A 9,103-nucleotide genomic window follows, 5' to 3' on the forward strand; every position below is an offset into this window, starting at 1 on the left:
TATACACACATATATAGGACCCAAAAGCAGATTGAAAAAATAAATGAGTCTTCAATTAATGTAAAAAAAATGTCTATATGTATATATATATACACACATATATATACATATATAATATACATATATATGTACACATATATACTATATATACACACGCATATATATATATATATATGACCCAAAAGCAGATTGAAAAAAATAAATAATATCTAATAATATAAAATAATATCTAGAAACCCAGTGAACAGGAAACGTCAGGAACTAAACAACAACAACACCGGGGAGCACAGAGACTAAGAATACACTAGGGAGGCAGTAATCAAACACAGGTGAGACTAATGAGACACAGGTGAAACACATCAGGGCAGGGCGGACAATCAAGAGGGAAGACAAGACAGGAAGTAGAACTTAACACAAGGTATACACGAGGAGAAACTACTACAATAAAACAGGAAACCAGACACAAAGAAGTGAAAACCCAAGGTTAAAGAAAACCGCACAACAAGAATGGCATCCTTTATACTTTTTGGAATGCAAAGACCACCGTAGTTCCTTTATAATCCTAATCTAAAATCCCATTTTGAAGCTTTAAGTTTCACAATTTAGCCAGAAACCATGTTAATGTTTTGTAAACGGAAGTTCAAAGAAGTATCCTGTAGCCAGGCTCCTATTGGACGACACCAACTGTCAATCAAAACTGGTGTCCACTCATATGAGCGTCCCCTGAATGGGAACATATGGGAATGGGAGTCGCCTGCTAGTGGCTATTCAATATAATCTAATTTATAACAACAAGACTATGGTCTGTGTTCTTACTATTTGATGGGACAGTAAATGTTTAAGATTAGATTAGGAGATTATAGAATCATGCATTTGCTGTCCCCAGTTTTGGCGTGCATGCTCAACACACTCCCCACAGCTTCTCCACACGTGCAAAGTGGCATTAGCAGCGAAGGGACAGCTCAGGAAAATACAGCAGGCGGTGCATGTGCACAGGGACAACAGCATCATTATGGCATGAGCTACAACAGCGTGTCCTCACTACATCAGAGACGTATTATTCTGATCGTTGTTTACGTCTGGGACGAAGAGCACCTTATTCTCCTGGAATGGAAAGTGACAGATAACAAGAGCAGAGAGGATAATGATATATATTCTACCCAGGATTCTTTTTTTATTCGGCAGAGGAACATCTTAATAGTATAGCTATTTCAGGAGATCTAGGCCTTATCATGCCGCCACACACAGGGATAATGAACTTGTCCTATTCTGGCACATCATATACATGTGAGTGTGTGTGTGTGTGTGTTCTGCTTTAACACAAGAGGACAGTCAGTGTGTTGTTACAAAGTGATGAAGGGCGCTCGGTTATCTCCATACCTGGCAGCCTTATCACATCTGCACATGTGACACCTTTCAATAACCCTCTGTCTCCACCTTTCCCTCCACTGCTCACTGGAAATGGGTGCCAGTGAGATAGAGAGTATATGTGTGTGTGAGGAAGTGAGTGAGATAGTATTGAAAAAGTTTTTTTTAATAGACTTTTGCTGTATTTACGTACGCGTATTTTGTGCTCGTATGTGTTATGCTCCAGCTACATCGCGTTTTCTGAGATAAAACATGTTCACCGATGATGGAATCACAGTCACACGTCAGCTTGGTGCTGCAACTCACAAACCCACGTGAGCAAAAAGTACTCTTTACAATTGGATTGAATTTGTGTGTCAAAGTTCACTTGAATCGCCATTGCTACGTTATATTACGACTAAGAATGCGATGTAAAATGAATCATAACTTTGACTCAACAACACATTAGAAGTACCTGCGGCACAGATCTATGCCATGTGAGAACTAAGGCTTAAGTTATTGATATATATATTGTTTATATATATCAAGGACATTTTTACAGGGGCACAAGTAAAATAAGAAGAAACTGCTTTTCTCTGTTGGTCCCACAATATGTCATGCCACAGCAGTACTGTCATACTTCCATCCTCCAGCTGTTTGTGATAGCGAAGCTAGTGAAGATTGGATCGTCATCGTCTCCACGGAAATCTGCATCGAACGTGAGGTTGCTGGTTCGAATCCCCACCCCTGAGCAAGGTACCCAATCCCCATTGCTTAATTCTTAATTGGACACTCTAAATTGACCCCAGCCTTGCCAAACTCAAGCCCGAATAAACTGTTCCAGGAAGAGCATCCGGTGTAAAAATCTCTCTGTCAAATATGTGGATCATCTGCTGTGGCAACTCCTAGAGAGAATATATAGTATAGTATAATACATATGTGCCACATTAAATTACTGCACCAGAGCGGAGCGCAGAAGCTCATCCTGGAACTCCACTCAGACTCAACCTTGATGACAAGGACGCTGACTCCAGACAACGGGGATTAAACTTGAACTCGGACTCGAACAATGCATACTCCAGAGATGAACTCAGTTCTTCTCTTTTTTGTCTAATGGTTTTTAATCAAAACCCAGGTTTAAATGTGTTATTTTTATGTCCTACCACTCCTACAATGATGAGTATAATAAAAACATAGACTGTAAACCAGAGGTATTTTTAAAAGTAAATCTAAATGCAGGGGTTTAGAAACTTATCTAGCACTTCGGTGACTTTAATAGAGAAAAGGAGAAGGAGAAAATGGGTAGAGAGTGAAGAAGAGGTAAGAGTGGGACATCAGAGAGTGATCAGTGTGAATGGGTAGAGTGTAGCGCAGAGAGCCAGGCCTGTTGGCCAGTTTCCAGTGGGGATAGTGGGTGTCCCTGTGCCAGCTGGCAGCCTGTCTCTCCCATCTGTGGAGCCTGGGAGAGTGTGCAGTAATCTCCTGGAGACAGCGGCTCTGCTCAGGCCAGATTTAAAGGGACACGGCCAGCTGGCCGGCCACGGACAGGTCTGTAGCGGGGATAGAAAGGAAGTGCAGGAGAAGGCCACAGAGGCGGAGAGGGGATGAGTGAGTGAGCAGTGATGAAGGAGGTCAGGTGTAATGGTGAGGATGATAGGGGAGCTGAGGATTGGTGATGAGGGAGCAATAAAGAACACCAGTAAGAAAGATTATAGTCCAGCTGCCGGCAAACAGTGGAACAAGCTGAATATAATGTCCCTGAGCTTTAACAGTGAAAACTACAGCGGGTAACACTTACCTGTGTCAATCCTGGCTTATATCGCACAGCTCTGTCGCCCCCTTTGTCACCAAACTATTGCAGATAATGGAAGTCTGTGCAAAAGACACAAAACAAGCTGTTGGCCGATAGCTCCACTTAGCTCTGTTCACTGTGATTGTTGCAGATGGTAATCAGAGCCCAGCTGGCCTGCTGGATGCAGCTTAAGGCCAATATTTCAAAATAATATCAATCTAAGGGAGTCTCTTAATGGTTTTTATCGTTTTCTGTCGTTTTTAGTGTTAGTAAAATGTAGTTTTAACATACACACATGTACATATTATAATGTAATGTTTGTAAAGCACTCACTCTTCCATACCAAAGTCCATAGAGAAAACCATTATTCTTTTTACACAACAGCACAAAGGAGTTGTTAATCCACAGTCAGTGCTGCAAATGTGTTACCTTGTGACTCCATTGTTTGAAATCCTCCATTCGGGTTTTCTTAAGTTGCACAAACATTCCAAACAAAGCGGCAATAGACTAGCAGCTGTGATGTGATGTGTTTTTCTTTTTTATATTACTACTGTTCACCTGTAGGCTTTGTGGCTGAATACATGGGTGAATGATGGCTAAGAATGGGTTTCTCTCTCAGTGTGTGTGTGTGTGTGCGCCAGGTGAGCGGAGAGTCATGTTAAGTGGGAGACAGAGAGGGATGGAAGCTTGCAGCTGAGGCCCGGCACCATATGCTAGAGAGTATAAAAAAAAAAAAATAGTGCACACACAAAAAAAAGATGCTCGAACACACACACACACACACACACACACACACAGACAGACAAATACACTTATTGCAGTCGTCGAAGGAAGTAGTCGTACATGCACATCTGCGCACACACTAGGAGCAATATGATGCAGACACAGGTGTGTGTGTGTGTGTCGCTCGCACACAAATGCAGAGCGACACATGCCTGTGGCAATCGCACAGGAATAAGCGAAGCCATGCAAATCCCCAGATGTGCAGGGAGACTGGGAGGAGGAGTAAAGTGCCTGGAAGGAGGGGAGGAGGTGTGGAGGGTGGGGGAGGGCTCGGGTGTTTACTACTATTTAAAAGGCAGTGGGTGCTGTGTGCAGATTAATAAACAGGAGGTAATAGCAAAAGGACTCTATATTTATTTTTTATCTTAAATGTTGCTTGTTTGTCGGGCTGGATGAATATTGACTGTGAAATTGGGATCAGGGTCGACACATGCCAGTGCTCGGCCTTATCTCTGGGATGCAGGCAGGCCTGGGGCCGTTATCACCGTGCCACAGTGGCGTGCCGGCACTCCAGCGCTCTCAAAGCCGCCACATTCCCTTTGTATCTGCCTGGAGAAGCCTGTTTACCTTTCACTGGCTTGATATTCCTATTAGAGCCGCTGACTATTTACTCACTGCCTCCTCCTCCTCTTCTCCCTCCACCGGGCACTGTGCTGTCTCTCATCTCTTCCTCTCTCCGTTTCCCTTTCTCTGCTTGGCTATGCCTCTTCTTTTTTTTTTACTGTTTGTCTCTTTACAGTATATCTTTTTCTACTGATTCTGCCTCTGACCTTCATCATGACATGAAGTTGTGGACATGTTTTTGCTTAGAAAGAAAGAAAGAAATAGCAATTACACACAAAATCAACTAGGGCTTCTTGCAGCTATGCTTTTAATTTTGCTTTTCATTCAAGGCACATTTCCTGTCACCAGCTGGTGGCGCTGTCACAATGACCGAGCAGCAGCAGAGTTACAGGAACTTCCTGTGTCAATGCACCCGGAGTAATTGTGTTTTAAATGAGTTAATCTTCTATGGTAGGGTGACAACTTCAAAGCCTTGCTACATGAGTTTGAGGATTATAACAAGACCCTCAAGTATCTTAACGCAAAGAAGAGTGAAAAACAGCAAATCTTTATCATATTCTCTTTTAGAACAATCAATAATGCACATTTTTGTTTGGACATTTCTAATTGTTTTCAGTTCTTTTTCATGTTTAACTTCTTTTTTTCCCTCTATTTTCGACTTTATTGTTGTATTATTCTTTAGTCATCCGATGTTGTAACAGTATATGTTTGAAAACAAACTAAAATAAATTGATGAAAAAAAGTTAAAACATGTCATTTTAGCTAAAGGGCTAATAACTCCTTGATTTTGGGATATTAGAGATGGAGAGATTCCTGTGCTGAAACTCAAGTACCAGTTCAAGTTTTGTTTTTTTTACACTAATTAGCACTCATATATTAACTTATTTCAGTATTATCACATATTTTACGTTACAGCAACACGAGTAGAGCTTTGATTTACCAAGCTCCTCTCTCCCCTTTTTCTCTGTCCCGCACTCGTTCCATGTTTACACAAAAATATTAACTTTGCAAAGATTCTCTGCAAAGTTCTATCCGAATTTTATTTCGTAAGCTGTGCTCACATTAAATCTGGATACAAGCAATTACTTTCTCACATACTGTGTGATGTGCAACGTATGGAGGCTTCAGTTTCTGTCAGTCCTCTCTTGGCAAGAACAGCTGTTTTTGAACTTGAACAGCAGGGAATAAAGACTTCAAAATAAACCATGTGACGAAACTTGACCAACTTCAAGGCAACCAAATACTAAAACACAGCTGATTCAAATATATCCGCCAGAATTTTGCCAATACAACTGCAAAATAACAACATTTCTTTTCTTAAACTGCAGTGAGATACTGTAAAAATACAGCACATCATTTACAGCGAATGGTGCAAGTGACTATTCCTTAAAACAAGCTTCTCCCGGAGTTTATTTAATGTTGGAGGCAGCCGTTGACAGTAGCTTTTAACTTCACCAAATCTTGCACATAAATACCGGCAAACCAGAACGGGCACATCTATAATAAAACTATCGGTGAGACAGCTAATCATAAACACATAACCTCTCCTTTCCTCTCCTCTCCTAAGGGAAGGACACTCCAAAGATTCCTCCAGTGATGACAGCCTCATCTCTGACTGCAACCTTCATGGCAGTTTTTTTTTTTTTGTTTTATCTCTCTCCTCCATGCAGGGTGCGCTACGAGGGGCTCGGGACACACTGTGCTGCATACCATGCCATGAGGTGGGATAAGGGGCAAACAAACACATGAGCAGTGCTTAGAAACCCAGATCAGAGTGTCTGCCGGGGTCCTGATAAGCTGACAGGCAGGAGAGGACAACGAGAGGTGGAAGGAGAGGATAGTGGTGGTGGGGACATGAGGCTGTTGACATTGCAGCGTGTCAAAAATATAAAAAAAAAAAAGCCCCTAAGAATTAATTTGTGAATTTAAAAATCCGGTTTCACAACCAAACAAAGAAAAGCACTAAAATCAGATTAAACTAATAGTCATCATTTGCAGTCTATTGTTTTCCCTCTATGCATTAACTTCAATGTAACCTCAGTGAAGGGCTGCAGACACCCACCCGACAGCCCGAGGCCACATAAATGCCGTGTTTACTACCTCATGTGTTCGACACAGTGTTCACTCCCTTGGGATATTTCGGGAAATGTTAATGTTCAGTCATTTTGGATTCAGCACGAGCCGAAAGTGCGCTCTCATTACATAACTCTCGGAACATCTGGGTGTCTTTTGATGGTCGGTCAGTCCATCTGTCTGCTGATTAGCCCGCATCTGTCCGCCTGTCTGTCTGCCAGCGCTCGACGCCGACCTGTGCGTGACACGAGCGAAATTGTGGCGAGGAGAGAACATTTACATCATATTTAGCCGTTTGGCAGATGCTTCCGTCCAAAGTGTCCTACAAGTCATCAGCATATAAGGTTACATACTTTCAATGTTAATAAAAAAACTACAACACAATATTGTAATAATATACTCATTATTGTTACGGTGCGATGAGAGACTATCAGAGGGAAAGAAGTAATAAGAGCTAGATAAGTTCAAAAAAGGAAACTGTCAGAGTAGAGAGACAAGTTAGGATTAGTTAGTTAGAGACCCTGTGACTCTCAGGATCTTGCAAGACTAGTTTTCCTAAACAAGTAGGGGAAGTGGAGACAACCTCTCATTAATCCTTTCCAGAGCAACTGAGATTGAGATGCACATGTTTATATCCATCCATCCATTTTCTACCGCTTTATCCTCCACAAGGGTCACGCAGGGTGCCGTGCCAAGAAACACAAAAACAATATTGGCCTCGCAGGGCCACATATAGAGACAAACAATCGTTCACTCTCACATCTACGGTCAATTTAGAGTGTGCAATTTACCTAATCCCCATATTGCATGTTTATGGTCTGTGGGAGGAAGCCAGAGAACCCAGGGAGAAAACCCACGCACACACAGGGACAACATGCAAACTCCATGCAGAGAGGCCCTTGTTCCGACCGGGTCTCGAACCCAGGTCTTCTTGCTGCACATGTTTATATAATCTCACATAATAATCAGACATATTATCCTACCTGGAGTTTACACTGTCATTGATTATGGTACCACAGAGAACGTCGGTGGAGGTAGCGTCCCCGGCTGAATGATGGTCGAACTCTTTAACTGATGGTTCACAAGTGTTTATTTTTGAGCTGATAACGTGGCTCCATTAAAACCTTTGACGCCTTGAACACACTCTGAACACACCTTTAGAGCTATGGAATGAAACAAAAATAAAGTATTACCAACTTCGTCATGTTCAACAATATCAAAAAAAAGTGTGTTTTTACATATTTAACTTAAAATTCGAAATTTTAACAGACATTTTACAGCATTTTACAGTCATTTTACAACTGAAATAACTGTCCCATTCAGACCGGAAGACATGCCCTACATCGCACCAAAACAGCGTTATTGCTAGCTTAAAATACACTGGTATAAAACAATGCAAAACTATAAAAGTACATCACATTACTATGACGCATTATGCGCAACATTAAAACGAAATGATGACAAACCTTGTGCCCTTATCAGCCAGGTGCTAAACGAACGTTTTTGATCGTTTAATGGATGCGTTTATGCCGCAGGTTCGTCTTTTTTACCTCTTTCCGGTTACACTCTATCAAAATAAAAGCACCAACCTAAAAACAGGAAATAACGGTAAAAAAGAAGAAAGTTAAGTCTAAGAGATTACTTCTGAAATTAATAACTATAGAAACAACACATTTGGAGAATAAGCAGTGGCATATTAAAGGTAATTTACAGTGGATGACGACATTTGCATCACGCAGACCTCAGCAGATTACATATTACATATCATACGGTTCCATACTGCACTACAACTGTATTACAGCCGTATCTGTGTTTTTTGTTCCTTTTTAAGCCAACATGTGGTTTCCCAAGAAAAAACAAACAAAGCATAAAAAGTATCTGCAAATATTACTTGACCCAGGTCTGTTTACGGATCAGTGAACTTTAATTGGCGCTGTCAGCCATTGCTCACTTTCAGCCTCTCCTTGCCGATACTGAGACAATAATAACATTATGGAGCTCAATAGCTCATATTCCTATGTGGCAGTAATATCTGGATCCTTCCTCCTCTCAGTGCAAATCAATGATGTGCAATGGCCTTTGGCTTCATTTTTTATCTTCGGTATTGATTGCTGTTCTACTTTGGAGTGTACTGTCAGTCCAATTACGCAGAATTTAATTGATTTTTCTTCACAAGCTGGGTTAGATTGGATTGGTTTATGCAAAGCAGATCAAACAGAAGTAGTCCCTGGACCCCCTTCTATGAGTAAAATACAGCTCTAATGAGCCGGAGCACCCTGACACTTTGTGTATCTCAACCCATTTTCCCTCTGTTTCTGTCTCTCAGCAAAAAGTGATGCATATATTAATGCACTCTCTCGCTCACACGCACACTCACAAACATTTAAATAGTTCAACATCGGCAGCGATAATAATTATAAGAAACCATTTTGCTTTCAACAATATTACACAATAATCTACCTCGGCGCACTCAAGTAATTGCAAAGACGTGCGGTGTTGAATAGCGTGAATGGCTCCACCGCCGTGTTTTCCCCCGGAGAGTTG

General features: G+C 41.4%; 1 long non-coding RNA gene across 1 annotated transcript; it reads right to left on the reverse strand.

Moving 5' to 3' along the window:
• Window positions 1-2,894: 2,894 nt before the first annotated feature.
• Window positions 2,895-8,088, reverse strand: LOC122783804. The gene is made up of 4 exons (XR_006362091.1): window positions 8,026-8,088; window positions 7,543-7,722; window positions 3,146-3,219; window positions 2,895-3,009 (listed from the first exon to the last, which is right to left on the reverse strand). It is a non-coding gene; the product is annotated as an uncharacterized LOC122783804 (long non-coding RNA).
• Between the last annotated feature and the right edge of the window lie 1,015 nt (window positions 8,089-9,103).

This window comes from Solea senegalensis, linkage group LG17 (assembly GCF_019176455.1).
Source record: "Solea senegalensis isolate Sse05_10M linkage group LG17, IFAPA_SoseM_1, whole genome shotgun sequence".
Taxonomy (NCBI): domain Eukaryota; kingdom Metazoa; phylum Chordata; class Actinopteri; order Pleuronectiformes; family Soleidae; genus Solea; species Solea senegalensis.